Source organism: Macrotis lagotis, unplaced genomic scaffold (assembly GCF_037893015.1).
Source record: "Macrotis lagotis isolate mMagLag1 unplaced genomic scaffold, bilby.v1.9.chrom.fasta BILBYCTG006, whole genome shotgun sequence".
NCBI classification, from domain to species: domain Eukaryota; kingdom Metazoa; phylum Chordata; class Mammalia; order Peramelemorphia; family Peramelidae; genus Macrotis; species Macrotis lagotis.
Genome location: NW_027421913.1, coordinates 528750 through 547708, shown reverse-complemented (window position 1 = coordinate 547708; position 18959 = coordinate 528750). Strand labels below are relative to the sequence as shown.

The 18959-nt window shown below is 45.3% G+C and overlaps 1 pseudogene; it reads left to right on the top strand.

Moving 5' to 3' along the window:
• Positions 1-269: 269 nt before the first annotated feature.
• LOC141503999 (histone-binding protein RBBP4 pseudogene) lies at positions 270-1030 on the top strand (annotated as a pseudogene).
• Positions 1031-18959: the final 17929 nt, after the last annotated feature.

The window sequence follows — 18959 nt, the reverse complement described above, 5'->3', positions numbered from 1 at the left end:
GTTACACTGAGCAACAGTCACTCAACTTATTTTTGCCTTCATCCTGAAAGACTCAGAAATAGCTACAGTTACTTTATTAGTTTAATGAATGACACAGAAAAGATCAACATTTGGTTTCTTTTATGTAAAAGACTTGACTATAGAATAGATGCCGCGCGGAGCGAGTGCCCTCCAGCCCTCCCCACCCCCAGCCCCTCCGCCCTCACCCCCCTCCGCCACGCCGCGACCCCGGCAGACCCCGGCCCCTCCGCCCGCCGCTCCGGCCACCCGCTGCTGCACCCGCCATGGCCGACAAGGAAGCAGCCTTTGATGATGCTGTAGAAGAACGAGTGATCAATGAAGAATATAAAATATGGAAAAAAATACTCATTTTCTCTATGACCTAGTGATGACCCATGCCCTTGAGTGGCCCAGTTTAATTGCACAGTGGCTTCCAGATGAGACCAGACCTGAAGGGAAGGATTTCAGAATGCATCGACTTGTCCTGGGTACACACACATCAGATGAACAGAACCATATTGTGATAGCTAGTGTGCAGCTTACTAATGATGATGCTCAGTTTGATGCCTCTCACGATGACAGTGAGAAAGGAGAATTTGGAGGCTTTGGTTCAGTTAGTGGGAAAATTGAGATTGAAATCAAGATTAACCATGAAGGTGAAGTGAACAGGGCCCGTTATATGCCCCAGAATCCTTGTATCATTGCAACAAAGACTCCATCCAGTGATGTTCTTGTTTTCGACTACACCAAGCACCCTTCGAAACCAGATCCTTCTGGGGAGTTTAACCCAGATTTGTGTCTCCTGGGACATCAAAAGGAGGGCTATGGGCTATCGTGGAACCCAAATCTCAGTGGACACTTGCTTGGTGCATCAGATGATCGTACCATCTGCTTATGGGACATCAGTGCAGTTCCAAAGGAAGGTAAAGTAGTGGATGCAAAGACCATATTCACAGGACATACAGAAGTAGTTGAAGATGTTTCTTGGCACCTGTTTCCAACCCCCCCAGTGAACCAGATGGTCTCCTGAGACAGTAGCCCAGTCTGCCTGGACTAGGGCCTCTTTAATGGCCTTAGTGGGGGGATCGGGAAGGGCTTGGGAGAGAACGAGAGTGAGTCCACCAGCTGACATAGTTACATTGAAGGTCCAGAACACCTGCAATATCAGAAGAATGGTCTGACGAAAAGAAAGGTCTTTTCCACCCCTCATCTCCCTGGTCCCTATAGAGGGGGTGAAGCTTGGGCTTGGCAGATCAAGGTCTGACAGAAACTCCAAATCACCGAACAGATTCTTTCACACATTTTCTTACCTAACTTAGCTCTCTTTTACCTGGATTTCACAGGATCCACAAGAATCCCCTTTCTCTGGACATTTTTATGTACCTCCTTGAGGAGTAACAAGGTAGCTTGTGTTCCTTCAGTAAGTGGTACAGCAACAAAAGTGTACACCTCCTGTCCTGAAAACTATGAACAAAGAGTTTGGAAATGATGCCAAACCCCTTTTTTTCTTTTTGGAAAAACCCATCAGTGACTCCAATTCACAAGGGCTTGTCTCTCAGGCTGACAAGTCTCTCTAGTGATATCCTGGATCTCTATTCTACAAGTCAGGTCTAGTGTTGGGTAGGGAAAAGTCTAAACTAGTGAGAGAGATTCAGAGAGGAGGCTGGAGGTCAGGTTGGACAGATGCAGACAACCCCTGAAATCAGGGATGCAGATCTCTATCCTTGACAAGCACCCCATCACCCCAGGGCCTTGGGAAACAGAGTCCTGGGGATGGCTACTGTCTTTATTCTAAGAGCTCCAGGTGGTACCTGATCATTCTGTCTGGTGAAAGAGAAGACCCAACTCTCAAAACCTCCTTAATGCTTGGTTCTCCATAAAGAGAGGGGTGCTTTTGAGGGAGGTCCCTGAACAAGTCTGTCTGCAATTGTCCCTCTTCTAATCCACATATTTATCCTCCTTTGACACCACATAAGTGAAGGCTGGCTCTCACACAAGTCAGGCCAGTGTTCACCTCAGGGCTTCATTTCATTTCCTTCCATTCTTGCAATTTGGATTTGGTCCATTCTAACTTTAAGGAGTGTCAGGTGACTTTGTGATCATCCCAACCAGATAGGAATAGAGATATTTGACTTCAGGGAATTCACTGTTTTATCAAGAGTCTAATTTCAAAAATTCTCTCATTATTTCTTCTTAAATATTTTTTCAGAAAACTGTTTAGAATAGAATCTTAAGATTAAAGTCCTCTCCTACACCCCACCTGCAACCCACATTTAGGGGCCACCTTGGCTCATTGTGGACTGGGGAGAGGGGGGCTTTCCCTCCAAATCAGAATGAGATTGATTTAACACTGGTTTTGAGACAGACTTTTTGTCCAGACATTCTTCTATAGGCACCTGTTAACCCAGACAGTGAATGATTTCTGAATATTAACTGTGGGGGGGGAGGGGGGTGACTTAGCAGAGCCACAGACCCATATTTAATTTTTTTCCAAGAACTTTTTATGAGCAAATCCAGCTCTGAAATCTGATTTAGCCACAGAAAATGGACCATGAGTGTTTTATTTTTGTTTCTAAGCTATAAATGCAAGTTTTTTGGACTAATATAATAAAATTAGAATGGGGTAGGATTTATATCCAAGTGAGGAGTCTGAGCCACTGAGGTATTAGCATTGTATCTGAATTCATTTCCCTTTGTTTATGGAGATTCAAAGACTAAAATTGGCATGGCTGACTTTCTAAGGTATAGTTTATCCTATTGTAGACTGACCTACCCTTCCTGGTTTCCTCTGTAACCAATCAAAATTTCTTATTAAACTTTTTTTGTTTTATTTAATGTTTTTTCCTTCCCTAATGACTTGTTTATTCCCTCCTTCCACTTCTCATCTGGTGAGGGAGAAACAGCCATGTGAAATGTAGTTGTACCTGCAAAATATCTTTGTTTGCCTCATATAGTTTTACTCGCTAGTATATTTTTTGAGTTATATTTTCATATTATTTCTTTCCTTTCTGTGATTGTTTTTAACTTGGGAGCACCAGGTTATAAAGAATTTGTTTTTACCTGATAGGTGTACTACTGGTAGACTACCCAGTAATCTGAAAACAAAACAATTGGTAGCAGACATGTACTTTAAAAATTAATTCTGGGTGGCTTCTTCCTTTTTCTTTAAAAAAAAAAAGTGGTTTTGTTTTTTCAACAAACCCCACACAAATGGAATTAGTCCTTGACCACTCGTTTTATATGATGTCCTTTGGAGTAACTTGTCCAACCAGCAGCCTGTTATTGTCCATAACTAACTGAAAGTGCTTATGATGGAATAAATTGTTTTTTTCTACAAAAAAGAGTTGACTATATCTTTAAAATGATTTTAAACATTTTGATATCAACCAGAAAGGATCCCTGAAATGTTCTTTGTCCATATTTCAAAAATGCCCAAAGGAAGAAAGCTGTCAACGAGCTGGAATGGGAAAGACCAGCGAGTTGAGTTAGTCTATTTGACCAGTCTGCCCATAGCAGCCATGATCTCAAGCTCATTGTCATCCTCAGGTCTGTCCCCAACACCATCCTGTAAGGATTTCTCTAGTTTGTAGTTGGCTGGCACAAGAAGACTTCCCCTTGTCATCGAGGCAAGCCTTTCATCTGCTCCCACAGAAAGATTAACAGATCTGCTCAGGTTTTACCCAGCTCCCATCCCTCTCTAAACAGAAACCCTGATGGGCTAGAAGGTGAAAGTGTTGCCCCTTTAATCTTTCCTGCCTAGCCTGGTAACAATTGTGGTTCTTCTCAGGATGGGTGGTAAGCAGGCCCTTATATTTAAACATTTTTAAAATTTTTCCTTTACTTTTTATAGAGCCTCTAATAGAAGAGCAAAGAGTGAATGCCTGGGGCTGCAGTTCACCTCCAAGAGAAGGCTTGGTCCACAAGCTCAAAAACAGCCTAGAATATTACTGACCAATTGAACAACTGTAAGAGAGTAAAGGGAAGGCCTGAGATTGAAGCAGGCTCAGGATCTGGCCCCTCAGCTTGGTGATCCTACAGTTGATGAGAGTGGGGATTGCAGAAACACACAGAATAACTGGTAGAGGAGCAGGGAACCACTGATGTGAATACCAATCAAGAGACCTTCATCTTCTGCCTGGTGATTTCTGGGTGAGTGTTGACACTGTCCCAAGTATACTCATGGTGCAGGACCTTCCCCATGGTGTAATTGGGGGGTACAGAGAAAATGCATGGTCTTTCAGAATTGGGGAGGGTTCTGAATTATGTTCTCCTCTTGAATTCATTCTTTGAGAAGGTTGTGTTGTTCCCCCAGATGGGGGAGGAATGAGTAGAGAGGGGAACAGCTTAGTTTCTCACCCCCACACAAACTCCTTCAGAATAGACCTGCTGTTCAGCACAAGTGACAATGGTGGCTTCAGGAGTTGGGGGAGGCAGCCCATTGGCCAATCTTGAGACATTGGAGGAGCAGGTGGGGAAGATTTTAGGGGCTGGGGTGTGGAGAGCAGAAGGGACAAAGAGCTTTGGGTTGGTGGGGGTAGGCAAAGTGGAAGCAATGGGCAAAAAGGTCACAAGAACCCATCTCTTTTCCCCATCTTTCCTGGGCACCAACTTCCCCCTTTCCTCCTTAACTGCTTGTCCAGCACATTCCTGACTTCAGAGTCCCATGTCTTCCAAGCAGAGGGACCAGGATATACAGAAAACCAGAAATACTAGTTTTTCTCCAAGGGGACTAGTGAGCTAATGAAGCCAAAGGACTGGAAGGGAGAAGGATTGCACTCATGATGTGGAAAGAAGAGATGAGAGCTGGGTGGCCCTACAGCTCTAGGAATATGGGGCATGAACCAGGAAGTCAGAGAATGACTCTGGACCATCCTTATCATCATGTAGTCCAACCTCTCATTTTCATTAGGCAGAGCAATCACAGTTTAGGGACTTGGGGAGGAAGGAGGGCTCTCAAGGCTTTCTACATTTGAGAAATTAACTTTATCTTTCTGGGAGAACAGCAGAAGATTCTTATTTGGAGGGAAAACCCCCCCTCTCCCCAGTCCACAATGAGCCAAGGTGGCCCCTAAATGTGGGTTGCAGGTGGGGTGTAGGAAAGGACTTTAATCCTAAGATTCTATTCTAAGCAATTTTCTGAAAAAAATATTTAAGAAGAAATAATGAGAGAAGTTTTGAAATTGGACTCTTAAAAAAACAGTGAATTCCCTGAAGTCAAATATCTCTATTCCTATCTGGTTGGGATGATCACAAAGTCACCTGACACTCCTTAAAGTTAGAATGGACCAAATCCAAATTGCAAGAATGGAAGGAAATGAAATGAAGCCCTGAGGTGAACACTGGCCTGACTTGTGTGAGAGTCAGCCCTCACCTATGTGGTGTCAAAGGAGGATAAGTATGTGGATTAGAAGAGGGACAATTGCAGACAGACCTGTTCAGGGACCTCCCTCAAAAGCACCCCTCTCTTTATGGAGAACCAAGCATTAAGGAGGTTTTGAGAGTTGGGTCTTCTCTTTCACCAGACAGAATGATCAGGTACCACCTGGAGCTCTTAGAATAAAGACAGTAGCCATCCCCAGGACTCTGTTTCCCAAGGCCCTGGGGTGATGGGGTGCTTGTCAAGGATAGAGATCTGCATCCCTGATTTCAGGGGTTGTCTGCATCTGTCCAACCTGACCTCCAGCCTCCTCTCTGAATCTCTCTCACTAGTTTAGACTTTTCCCTACCCAACACTAGACCTGACTTGTAGAATAGAGATCCAGGATATCACTAGAGAGACTTGTCAGCCTGAGAGACAAGCCCTTGTGAATTGGAGTCACTGATGGGTTTTTCCAAAAAGAAAAAAAGGGGTTTGGCATCATTTCCAAACTCTTTGTTCATAGTTTTCAGGACAGGAGGTGTACACTTTTGTTGCTGTACCACTTACTGAAGGAACTCAAGCTACCTTGTTTCTCCTCTAGGAGGTACACAAAAATGTCCAGAGAAAGGGCATTCTTGTGGATCCTTTGAAATCCAGGTAAAAGAGAGCTAAGTTAGGTAAGAAAATGTGTGAAAGAATCTGTTCGGTGATTTGGAGTTTCTGTCAGACCTTGATCTGCCAAGCCCAAGCTTCACCCCCTCTATAGGGACCAGGGAGATGAGGGGTGGACCTCATCAGACCATTCTTCTGATCTTGCAAGTGTTCTGGACCTTGTATGTAACTATGTCAGCTGGTGGACTCACTCTCGTGCTCTCCCAAGCCCTTCCCGATCCCCCCACTAAAGCCATTAAAGAGCCCCTAGTCCAGGCAGACTGGGCTACTATCTTAGGAGACCATCTGGTTCGCTGGGGGGTTGGAACCTCACCTCCCATATGGAAAACAAGGTCTTTACAGCCCCTAGAGTACAAGGGGAAAACCTTGGTAGAGGTGGAGGGTGGCTTTCCTCCCCAGGGAACCCACCCCCCATCATTTGGTGCCCCCTACCCCCAAATGGGCTCTGCCCCTCCCTCCAGGTCCAGGTTCGGAACTACCAATAGACCCCCAGCAATTTGCACCCCTCCCCTTCTCTGTCCTGTGGTATTCTTTCCTGTCCCCACATCTCCAGCCAATGTGGTCTGCCCAGCAGGTGTTCTTCGGGGGCCTAAGGGATCTGCCCCCCCCACCCCCAGCACATTAAAATCTTCCCAGAATTCCTTTTGGAATGAATTCAAGGCTGCATTATAGAACTCTCACCCCCCTCCATCCTTTAAGCCAACAGCTTCTGAAGCAGCATTAATGACTTTAGGGGCATCTGAGGCAGCCCTAGAAAATGCCTGGAGAAGTTGAAAATCTCCCTTGCTATGCTCACCTAGGGGTCCCTGCCTAGCCCCCAGGCATCATTCTGTCCTTGATTTCCCCTCTGGACCAGAAGACTGAGCTCAGCACCCTGAGGCTGCTTTCCTCCCTGCCCTCCCCTTACTCTACTGCTATGGACTGGATAAACAGACAAAAAGAAACAGAGACAGAGACAGAGATGGGGTTCCTAGAGGTCAAGCACCAGCCTCTTGCAACCTGCATCTCCCCATCCCAAAGACAGGAAATGACACTGGAAGCAGCTTCCCACAGTGGACTAAGGGGATGACATTTCTTCCCTTAGAGAAGTGAGGTTCCAGCCTGGGAGGCCAACAGCTTGGAAATGAAAACAGACTCCCTGGGGAGAGAATGGGGGGTAGGGGAGTCTTTGATGAAGAGTAATTCCCAGATTCATTCAACCCCCCCCCAACACACTCCATGGTACGGAAAAGGGAAAGAAAGGAAGGGATTGAGGAATTGGGAAAAGCCCCCTCATTCCATCACATCAGGGACTACTTTCTACTTCAATAGAAGAATGGAGGTCCTGGGCTAGGGGAATTACAATCATTTCAAGATCCTGGTTACCTTTTGGATAGTCTGGTCAAATAGATTTGCTTTTCATTTTGTTTCAGTCTTTTCCCTAAAAATCCTCTTTTTAAAAATGTAAAGAAATGAAACACCTGTAGAAAAACCTACACCTACTACTTCATCACTAATGCCATCAGATAGGGTTTTCTTTTAGTGCTGAATGTTAGACTTGGGGGGGGGGGGTCACATCCTCATCATGGGCCAATGATATCAGAGATTTTAGTGAGTATTGCCTGTTTTGGATGAGGAGCAGGTCCCAATTACTGAGGTTGGCTGGCAGCAGGACTGTTTTAAGCCATGACACTGACAGTTACAGAAATCATTTCTCTCACTGTAGCCCCCACAGGGTCTGATGTTCTCAGTCTTCCAAAGTCCCTAGAGTTACCATCTTTATATCACAGTGAAATCTACAGATTATTTTAGTTGAAATCTCCTTGACAGAAATCTGTCTCCCTCTGCTGCAGTGGCTGATTGGGACAAGGGTCTTACTTGTTGTTCAGATTTGGAGAGAAGCTCATACTCTTCCTGGTCCATCTGGGACCATTGGTTCTCTTCCCAGAAGCATGGACTTCTGTAGAGTCCAAAGGTCATCTTCTCCAGGTCCTGTGGAAGTGCACCCCAGCCAGGTTGATCAACCACTAGGCATGGAGGTCTCCCCCAAGATGCCAACCAAAAGGATTCCACTTGGTCAGTCCTTTGGGTAAGTTTGCTTCTCATCAAAGTTTCAGAATATTTTGGGGGCAGCCACTGGAAAAAGACTGTTTCCTTAAAGCTGTCAGAAAGAGGAGTTTCCAAGAGGAGGCCAGATGTATGAGCTCCTGGTAGTGATTTCCCCATGATGCAGACCTGCCCTGCAATGCCAGATCTGTAGGGGAAGAGAATCTCTGCACCCATCATCCCTGTGAGGAAATTGTCTTATAAGGGAAGGGATCTGATCACAGAGGGCCAAAGTTCACAATCCCTCTGCATTCACATCATAATCCACAGTATCCTTTGACTTTATATGACCAATTTGTTCAACAGTGGTCATACAATGTACACATTGGGTTTCCATTGGGACTCCTCTTGTTATTCTCCACCTGTTATCCAAGCTCTTTTTGGGGGTTTCCTGTAATTATAAGGACAACCAGGTAGCCTTGCCTTCTAATCTGCTTTAGAATAGAGATGTGTCCATTGAGGTGGCTCTTGTATCCTGAAATGTCCAATCCCAACGCCTCCATCTTTTCTTATTTTCTTGTGAAAATCATTTTCTTTTGAAAACGTGACCAGAAAACCTGAGCTGGACTCCAGTTCAAATTTTTGTTTTATTTCCAAAAAAAGGGAAATGTGACCAGAAAACTCTCAAGATGGCTGTTTTCCTGCTTTCTGTTTGTGAAACTGCTTTGAAAGAATTCTACACAATCCATTGACCAGGCAGGAAAGAGGCCTTTCCCTCAGAACTACCATATTTCCCTATGTATAAGATGCATCTTTTTTTCAAAAAATTTGGGGTCGAAAAACTGGGAGCATCCTATGCAGTGGTTGTAGTAGTTTTGACTTGCATTTCCCACTTTTTCACACTTCTTGCCTTTGTGCTCATTGTTTCGTATTTGTTACCAGTATATTAGGCGACATTTTGCCACATTCTGCCCAGAAATGGCTTAGTAAACATTTTTCACTGAGGGCTGAATTCAGCTTGAAAGTGATCCATGTCCTGATGATCTGTTTGGGCCTCCTCCAACTGAGAAAACACTATGAGTTGGCTCCTGGAAGAAGAAACCCAACTGAAAACACCCCAGGAGAAGAAGACCATGAGAGGCAAAGCAGCCAAATGGCCTGACTTGGAGAGGGAATTGAATAGATGGATTGGAGAGCCAAAGGCCTTTGGAATGCTTGTATCCACCAAGATGGTTCCACAGGAGGCCAGAAGAATTGTAATGAAACAGAAGGGACTGATTTCCAAGGAGGACACCATGGGTGCTTCAGCTTTATGAACCAGAATGGACTGAGCATACAGAGTTGCCCAGGGCATGCTTGTGATCAACCACAGACCAGAGCCCAGGCAGGAGAGCAGGCAGAGCCTCTCCTAAGACATGGATTCAGCACCAAACACAATTGAGGACAAGCTCATGTAAGAGAGTTGTGACAAGGAGGAGTTGTAGGAATGTGACGATGAATAAGACTCGAGTTAAATAGCTTTATGAATTGTATTTTTTCAAATACCAGTCCCCCAAATTAAGGTGCATCTTTGACATGGGGAAATATCGTAATATTTTTTTCTCATCAGGTTAGTCTTAATTCTCATGTTGTTGTAGTGAACAATTGCAGCCCCCACCCTCAGTCTCCATGTCCCTAGGCTAGCTGGGGTTGTACCCTGGGGGCCAGCAGGCAGGGGTGGGTTGTTTTGGCTACATGCTGGATAGGAAGCTGCATGTTTATGACTTCCTTCATATTTCCAATCAAGGACTACCTTCCAGAAGCAGGGAATGCCCAGGGGCCCCTGCTTGTTCATATTCTTTTCTGCTCTCAGAGAGAGCAGCATCCTGCCACATACTTTTCTCTTTACAGACACATCAGGTATACACACAGGTATATTTTGGTAGGGTTTCCCCTCTTCCCCACCCCCCATCCCACTTCTGATTGGTTGCCTTCTTCGCACAGGTATCCGCCACCTGGTGAGACACATGCAGAATGACCAGTATCCTCTCCCAGCAATTTTCCCCCAGTCCCAGGCTGTCTCTCTACAGCTAACTCCCTTTACCCCTTCACTATCCTGTGCTTCCCATGCTCAAGAAGCCTTGAGGGGAATCCACCTCCTCAACAGGAATAGCAAAACCCCTTCCCAGCATCCTAGGCAAAATGAATTCAAGGGAAAAATATTCAGAAACACATGATTCTTACGGAATTCCTAAATCACACCCTTTTTTTGGTGTAGAGAAATGTTTGATTTTCCTTTTGGGTTTTTCAGGGCCACTGTGGGGTAAATAGTCCTATATTTTCTCAGGATATAGACATCTCCAGAGGGACATTCAGAAAGGAACAGAACATCTTACAGACAGACCCAGAGGGGGACATAGATATATTGGACAGATTCAGGGGGATACACATACAGACATGCTGAGGGACACGCACACAAACACACAGAGGGACACACAGACGGGACCGGAGGACACACAGACCGACATATTTAGGGACAAACAGAGACAACTGAGGGACACAGAATGAGGGGCACACAGACAGATGAATTGACGGACACATAGACCGACATATTAAGGGACATACAGACAGACAAATTGAGGGACACACAGGCAGACTCAGGGGACACAGATACAGACATATGGAGGGACACACAGACAGACCAGAGGGACACGCAGACAGAACTGGGGGACACACAGACAGACTAATTTAGGGACAGAGACAAATTGAGGGACAGACACACTGACAGGCAAATTGAGGGACCCACAGACAGACTCAGGGCATACTTAGACAGACACGTGGAGGGACACATAGACAGACCAGAGAGACACACAAAGAGACAGAAGACCACACAGACATGGAAGAGCAGATAGACACACGGGTTCTGTATGGATTCTGGACTAAGAGCAGAGAGGATTGGAGTCCATGAGGATGCTGGAGGCCAGAAAATCCCCAATCCCAGACCCCCTGCACTCCCCCCTGCTGCTCATCTCTTATTAAAGGGGCCCTGTCCTGCCAGCACAGACCACAGGCAGCCACTTCTTGCCCACCATAAGCCATTCCCAGTGCTGGGTCATAGGGATACCAGCAAAGGCAGGAGAACTTGGATGCTGCTTCCTGGAACCTCAGAGACTAAGGAGCGAGTCAATGTGGCCTAGACTGGTTTGCAGAGATGCCAGCACAGAGGGCAGAAGGCCCTGGTACCCATGGGGCATCTAGGCAATCCTCCTTCTTCTAGGAGGAGGGGCAGGAGCTGGAACATGAAGTGAAGGGATTTCTGCCCTTCCTTCATCATCATCATCCTGCCAAACACCCTCCATATGCCCCACAAAACACCTTCCAACACTCCCAAGACATCCTCTTGTATTCTGGGCTTGATGGGCAACTTCAAAGACTTTGCTTTCTATTGGCAAGTGTGTTTTCCAACCTCCCCCCACCCCCCAGGAAGATTGATGGGATAGTGAGAAACTATACCCCTTGGTACAGTCTGCCTGGACTGGGTCCTCTTTAATGGTCTTATGAAGAAAAGTGAGTGAACATCCAAAACAATGTTAACATTCTGAAAGTCAGAAGGCTTGGCAAAGAGATCAGGTGCCCAAGGGGAAAGATCCTTATCACCTCCTTATCATCTCTTCATTTCACTGGTCCCTGCCTATAGAGAGAGTGAGGCTTTAGGAGAGTCAGAGCAAGGTCTGACAAGGAACTCCATAAATGGGACAGATTCAGATATTTTCATTCTTCAACTATTTTCCTTTTTCACTTGATTATGACCAATTTCTAGAAAGGGGAAATGAAATTGCTTGGATTCCCTTTGTAAGGGGTTGAAAACCCCCAAAATAAATATGTCCCTCTTCCTTTCTAGAAATGATACAAAGAGTTTTGAAACTATGTCAAAAACCAATTTCTGTATTCTATTAGGATTCCTTTTAGTTTGGTTTGTGTAAGGCAGTGGGGTTATGTGACTTGTCCAAGGTCACACCACTAGGCAATTATTAAGTGTCTAAGGCCAGATTTGAAGTCAGGTTCTCCTGACTCCAGGGCAGGTCCTCTATCCACTGCACCACCTAGCTGTCACCTGCTTTCTTTCATGGAAAAATTCATCAGTAAAATTCATGTCAGCTCTCTTATCAGACTGAAATCTCTCTAGTGATTTCATGGATCTGTCACAACACCATAATATTGTTGGGCTGGAGAGGGTCAAAATTTACAGAGAGATCTAGAGAGGAGACCTGAAATCAGTGCTGCAGACCTCCACCCTCTGAAAGCCTCTCATGATCCCTTGGCCTTGGAAAACAGTCCTAGGCATGACTTTTGTCTTTAAACTAAGAACTCGAGGGGGTACCTGATCATTCCTTGGTGAAAGACCCACCCCTCAAACTATCCTTCATGCTTAGGCCTCAATGAAGGGAGGGGCTGTTTCCAGGGAAGGGCCTGATCTGACTTGTCTGAAATCCCTCCCTCTTCTGCATCCACATCCTCCTCCACCTCCTCCTCCTCAGATACCACACAGGTGAGGACCTGCTCTCACACAGAGCAGACCAGTGGCCTCATCTGGGCTATACTGGGCATCCTTCCCTGATTACAGTTTGAGTTTGGTCCATTCTACCTTTGAGGACAGTCAAGTGACATTGTCACTCTCTCATCCTTAGAGAGAAAGTGATGTCTGAATTCAGAGAAGCCTCTACTTTCCTCAAAAGCCCAATTTCAAAACTCCCATTAAGTCCTGATATGTTCAGAAAACCAAGCTTGCTATGACAGTTGAGTTGGATGTGCTCTCCTAAAGCTCACCTGCTACTCCAGTTTAGGGACCTCCATGATGACTCATGGGTGGAGGGTAGAACGTGACTTCCCTCTAAACCAGAACCTTCTGCTTCTCTCCTAGAAAGCATAATGCTCATTTGTCAGAAGCACAAAATCATCAGCCTCCTCCAGCCTCCCCAATCCACCAAACTGGGACAGTGGAGGCTTGGTTGGCTGCAGGATTATGATGGTCCAGAGTCATTCCCTGACTTCATGGATCTGCTCAGGCCCCACCTTCCTGAAGTAGGAGGCCTGCCCGGCTGACCCTGGGTGTTAAGATCTTCTCCTCTGAGATGGCCTCTCATGCCTTCCCAAATCAGTCATGATTCCATCTCCCCTTAATTCCTTCCTCCCACATTGTTTGAAGAACCCTCTTAGGGTTAAGTACAAGTGTTTCTAGTTCTGGGTATCCTGGTCCATGCTTCCAAGCCATGGCACCTCAAAGTCAAGTATAGGCAGGAAAAAGAGTTAAAGAGAAAATGGAACAGATGGTGATCTGGCAGCATGTGTGGGTAGATGGATTCTTGCTTCCTTTGTCCTCACTGCTTTCACCTTTTTCACCGCCCCTTCCAAATCTATACCTCCTGGTTGGGTCCTTCTGTTCTCCTGACCCTATTGTCTCCCCAGCCTGATAAAACTTGTCTCTCCCACTCCTCCATCATATTCAGTTTAACCAATCCTAACCAAGACTAGAAGTGACCCCTCTGCTCCCATCTGAATCATGTATGTACCCCACCTCTCCCTGCTATCTCTCTGCAGGGGGATGTTCCTCACCTCCTGTAGCAACTGTTAGCTGTTGTGTACAGTGGGGCTACTCTGTCTGTCCATGGCTGGGGTAAGAAGCACCCTGACCCACCACATGTCTCAGGATCCAGAGGAACAACAAAGGATTCCCAGAGTTCATGATAGAATGACTTGAAAAAATTCAAGAAAATACCCCAATTCTGAGGGCCATAACCCTTTGACCTTGAAGTTAAATTGAGTCCTGAATGATGAGCATCCATGTGGGAGAGTCAAAGGTAGCCAAGAGATCCCCAGGCAGAAGCTCAAGGTCTCCTGTTCCCTTCCTAGAAGACTTCCCTGATAATCCCTCTACCCTCTCCTAGTTACAGGGAAAAGAAACTGAGGGATCAGATTCTGAGACTATTGAAGGCCCAGGCCAGTCCCCAATTCTCCTACCATAGCCTGTATTAAAAATGTGTGTTTGTGTGGTGGTGGTGGGGGGGGGCTGCTTCTCATCAACGAATGGAGTAGCAGCAAAAGCTGAGGAGGAAGGATCAAAGGTTGGCAGGAAGGTGGGGGTATCATCTTCAGCAAAGGGACCTTCCAAACCCTGGAGCAGGGTTTATTGATTGTAAAGTGATTAATTATATGTTCCATGTAGACTTCTGTGGAGTGGGAAGGATAAAAGTAATGCTTTTGTTGGGGGGGGTGATTCCTTGGCAGAAGACTAAAGTTCAGCAAAAATCTGAGATCCCCAGAATAGATCAGGAAAAGGCTTTTGTTGCCAATTATTAAAAATTTAGAATTTGATGTCAGGAGATTGAAGACCATGGAAAGGGTGACAGAATTCACACACTCTCAGATGTTAAAACTGCTCAGATTTTATTATAAAATACAACAAAGTGAACTGGTTAAGAGACTTTTCCTCCTGAAGGGTAAGTAGGCACTTAGGACAGAATGGCCTAGTAAGCAGAGAGTGAGACAGAGCCAGCTAGAGGCAGATAAGGAAAAGAAACTGTGATTTCATGGATCTGTTACAAGGCAGTAATAGTGTTGGGCTAGAGATGGTCAAAAATTACTGAGAGATCTAGAGAGGAGACCTGAAATCAGGGCTGCAGACCTCCACCCTCTGAAAGCCTTTCATGACTCCTTGGTCTTGGAAAACTGTCCTAGGTATGGCTTCTGTCTTTAAACTAAGAGCTCTAGGGGATACCTGGTCATTCTTTGGTGAAAGACCCTCCCCTAGGCCTCAATGAAGGGAGGGGCTGTTTCCAGGGAAGGGCCTGATCTGACTTGTCTGAAATCCCTCCCTCTTCTGCATCTGCAACCTTATCCTCCTCAGACACCACACAGATGAGGACCTGCTCTCACATAGGGCAGACCAAGAGGACTGGTTTTTTGCCCCTCTTCTGGGCACTGAGGGCAAAAGGGGAACTCCCTTTCCCCTTACATGACTGAAACCAGGGGGAGGGTTGGAAATGAGGAGATGAGATTCAAATTTTACATTAAACAGTGAAACACTGGGGGTCAATTAAACAGTGGAACACTGGGGGTCAATCGCCATCTCAAGAGCTAGCACTTCCAGACATTTTATAAGATTTCCCAGCATTTAAGATGACAGCGTTTTGTTGTTGCTAAGTCCATAACTCTCTCATAATTAATTCTCTGCTTCAGCTTGGTTTAGACAAAAGAAAAAGTCCCCCCATCCCCACCCACAGGCAGTGGAGGCCCGTGTTTTGGGGAGGGCAATCTGTAGATGATGGTTATTGGAGGAAAACATTGCTTCAATTTATTGCTAATTAATTCTATTTTTTATTTTGTTTCATGTTTCACTACAAATTCTCCTTCTAGAACTTTCGAATGGTACCACTGGTTGTAGATAACAGAAATGCCTCCAAATAGTCAAGCCTTGAGGTTAAAAGTGTAAGACAAAAAAATGTGAAAATATTGGAGGAAAAAATTCAAAGACTTATTTTTGTTGCAAGGATTTGTACCAGAGCCCAGGGAGATAAGGGACGTTTCAGGTTATAGCCCCATTGATCGTTAGGGAGTAGGTCACGGCAACTGAGGGACACCTGGAGAATAGAACCTAGGGATGGCTTCCCCATTGGACTCTCAGGGATCCAGGATGTCCCTGGTCATACATCCTGAGTGAACAATGAGCTCCATCTGCTTTGTTCTGGGCAACTCAATTGGACAAGGATTCTTCTTGAGACTTTCCCCAGGTCAGAGGATTGAGCATAGGAATGGAGGAGGTCACAGAATCCAAAGTGCTGCCTGAAGGTGTACTTTAGAAATTAAGTATCCATTGGATACTGGAAATGAGCAGGCTTATTCTGGAGTTTTCTGGAAGGTCTACAGAATGGCCACATACAAGAGAATTTATCAAACATGAGTTTGCACTGTGTGGAAAGTGCCAGGACAAAGGCCACAATTCCAAGACTCCATGTTGTGGTCTACAGTCTGGCAGCTATGGTGGAGAGGGGGATGGAAGGGGTTTCCTATTGATGTTCATGCGGGGCTGTTGGGGAACCAGGCCAGTTTGTATCAAATTCTCCCCTGATTTATGATTTATGATCAGCTCTTATTTCCCCACGTCAAGTGATGCATCCTCATGTCAATGGTGGCTTCAGGAGGTGGGGAGAGTGAGTCCAACAGAGAGATGGCAGGGAAGGGTGGGTTAAGTGCACGATTCTTAAGAGGGAGTTGGCAGATCCAAGCTTGGTTTAGATTGGCCATCCCCAAGGTCCTAGAGGAGCAGGTGGGACAGATATTAGGGGTTGGGGATCCATGGGGTCAGTAGTGCAGAAGGGCCAAGAATATTTGAGTTGGTGGGGTAGGGGAGGTGGAGGCAATGGGCAAAAGGAAGCAGGAAACCTCCTGTTTCTCCCATCTTTCCTGGGCCCTCACCGCCCTTTACTTCCTCAGTCCCTTGTCCTGCCCATTCTTGCTCTCATGTCTTCCAAGCACTGAAACCAGAACATCTAGAAAACTAGAAACCCTTATTCTTAACCTAAGGGGACTTTTCATCTAATGGGGAGAATGGACAGGAGGGGAGAAGGAATGCACACCTAAGCCAGGAAGAAGAGATGAGAGGTGACCTCAGAGGACAGGATGACTGTAATATCCAGGGCCAACTGGACTATGTAGAAACTCTAGGAAGGTGTGGCCTGTGGAGAACCATAAAATCAGGGAATGACTCTGGATCATCCTCATCAGCATGGAACCCAACGCCCCTCCCCCGCCTAGGCAGGGAAATCGAAGTTTAGGGGCTTGAGGAGGACTGAGAGCTCTCATGACTTTCTGGAAGAGTAGCAGAAGGCTCTGGTTTGGAGCAAAAACCCCCTCTCCCTAGCCTACCATATAGCATGGAGGTCTCTAACATAGGATTGCACATGAGGTACAGCAAAGGACATTCATCGCAAAAATATTATTCCAAGCTGAGTTTTCTGAGAAAAAAGAATTATCAAGATATAATAAGTTGAGTTTTAAAATTTAGACCTTTGAAAAACTAGTGAATTCTCTGAACTCAATTATCTCTGTTCCTATCTGGGTTGGATGATGGCAATGTCATCTGACTGTTCTCAAAGACAGAATGTACCAAACCCAAGTTGCAATAAGAGAATGTAACCCAATGTCACTAGGATGTGGACAGTGCTCTGGCTTGTGTGAGAGCAGGTCTTCATGTATGTGGTGTCAGAGGAGGAGAAGGATGTGGATCAGCAGAAGGAGGGTCATCATTTTGAACTTTCTTCAAAGATAGTGGAAAAAAATATCAATTTTGTAATCATTTCACAGATGAGGAAACTGAGGAGTACAGGGCTTATCATTATGCCAGGGTCACACAGACAGTATGTCAGGCCACATTTGAACTCAGGATTCTTCCAAAATCTGTTGGAATGGCCAGAGGTGAACAGAAGGTTTGATATTCAAATAGAGGACTCAGGTGAAGCATGGAGAGTGGAGGAGAAGGGGAAAATATGGGGGACATAATGGTGACGAACTGCATGTATTCCTGTCTAGAAAATGATACTGAGAATTCTCATATGAAGCTTCTCATTTAATAGAGCAGGTAGAAGGAGCTTTAATAGATGAAGCACAGGAGAAAACAATTTGAAGATATACTGTGGTATAAAAATGGAGTCAACAGATAAAAGGGAAATGTAATGGGAGAAAGCAAAAGGAGAGGAGGAATATGTCAAGATATTTCATATAATAAGATTTTTTTATTACAATGAACTATTGCAATGATATGGAAGGGAGAAGGCAAGGGGGAATGAGGGAATCTTCGCTCCCATAAGAGGTGGCTAGGAGAAGAAACAGTATATATGCTCAATGGGGTATAGACATCTGGAGTAAGAAGGAGAGGAAGGGGAACAGGGGGAAGGGGGAATGTGATTGATGGAGGAAAGGATGGAACATGGGGGGAGAGTGGTCAGATATAACACATTTCCTTTTTTACTTCTTGCAAGGGGCTGGGATTGGATGGTCTGTCTGGGACCATAGGGCTGGGTGAATGCTGGGCCTAAAGGGTTTTATGTGGGCTCGGGGCTTCTTGGCCCCAGTACTGGGGATCACTCTGCTGTGCCACTCAGCTACCCTACAGCAGAGACAGAGTGAAAGGGGAGAGAAAATATAGCACATGGTAGTGGAGAAATATGAAAGGAGGGAGTTGCGATCAGCAATGGCAATGGTGAAAAAATATGGAAGTAACATTTTGTGATGGACTTATCATAAAGAATGTGATCTACTTGTGACAGAGTTGGTGGTGTTGGAACACAGACTGAAGCACATTTATTATTATTATTATTATTAGGGGGGAGTTGGAGGGCAAATGGGGCTGGGTGGCCTGTCTGGGGCCACACATCTGGGTGATTGTTGGGTGTCTTAGGCTGGATTTGGACCTGGGTGTTCCTAGCTCATGGGCCAGGGATCTGTTTGCCACCTAGCCACCCCTACTATTATAATTATTACTATTTTATTTCTTTTTTTTTTGTTTTTGTAAGGCAATGAGGTTGGGGTGGCTTGCATGGGCTCACACAGGTGGGTGATTGTTGGGTTTCTGGGACCGGATTTTGGCTCAGGTGCTCCTGGCTCCATGGCCAGTGCTCCATCCACTGTGCCACCTGGCCATACCTACAATTATTATTATTATTATCATTATTATTATTATTACTATTATTACTATTTTTATTTTTATTTTTTCTCTCCCCTTTACTTTATCACTCATGTGGGTCTATATTTTTTGGGGGAGGGGATATTATGTTTACTCTTAAACAAGAATATTTTAGTAATGTATAAAAAACATTATTTGTACAAAATAAGAATAAATAAATAAATAATGTTAAAAAACCAATATTCC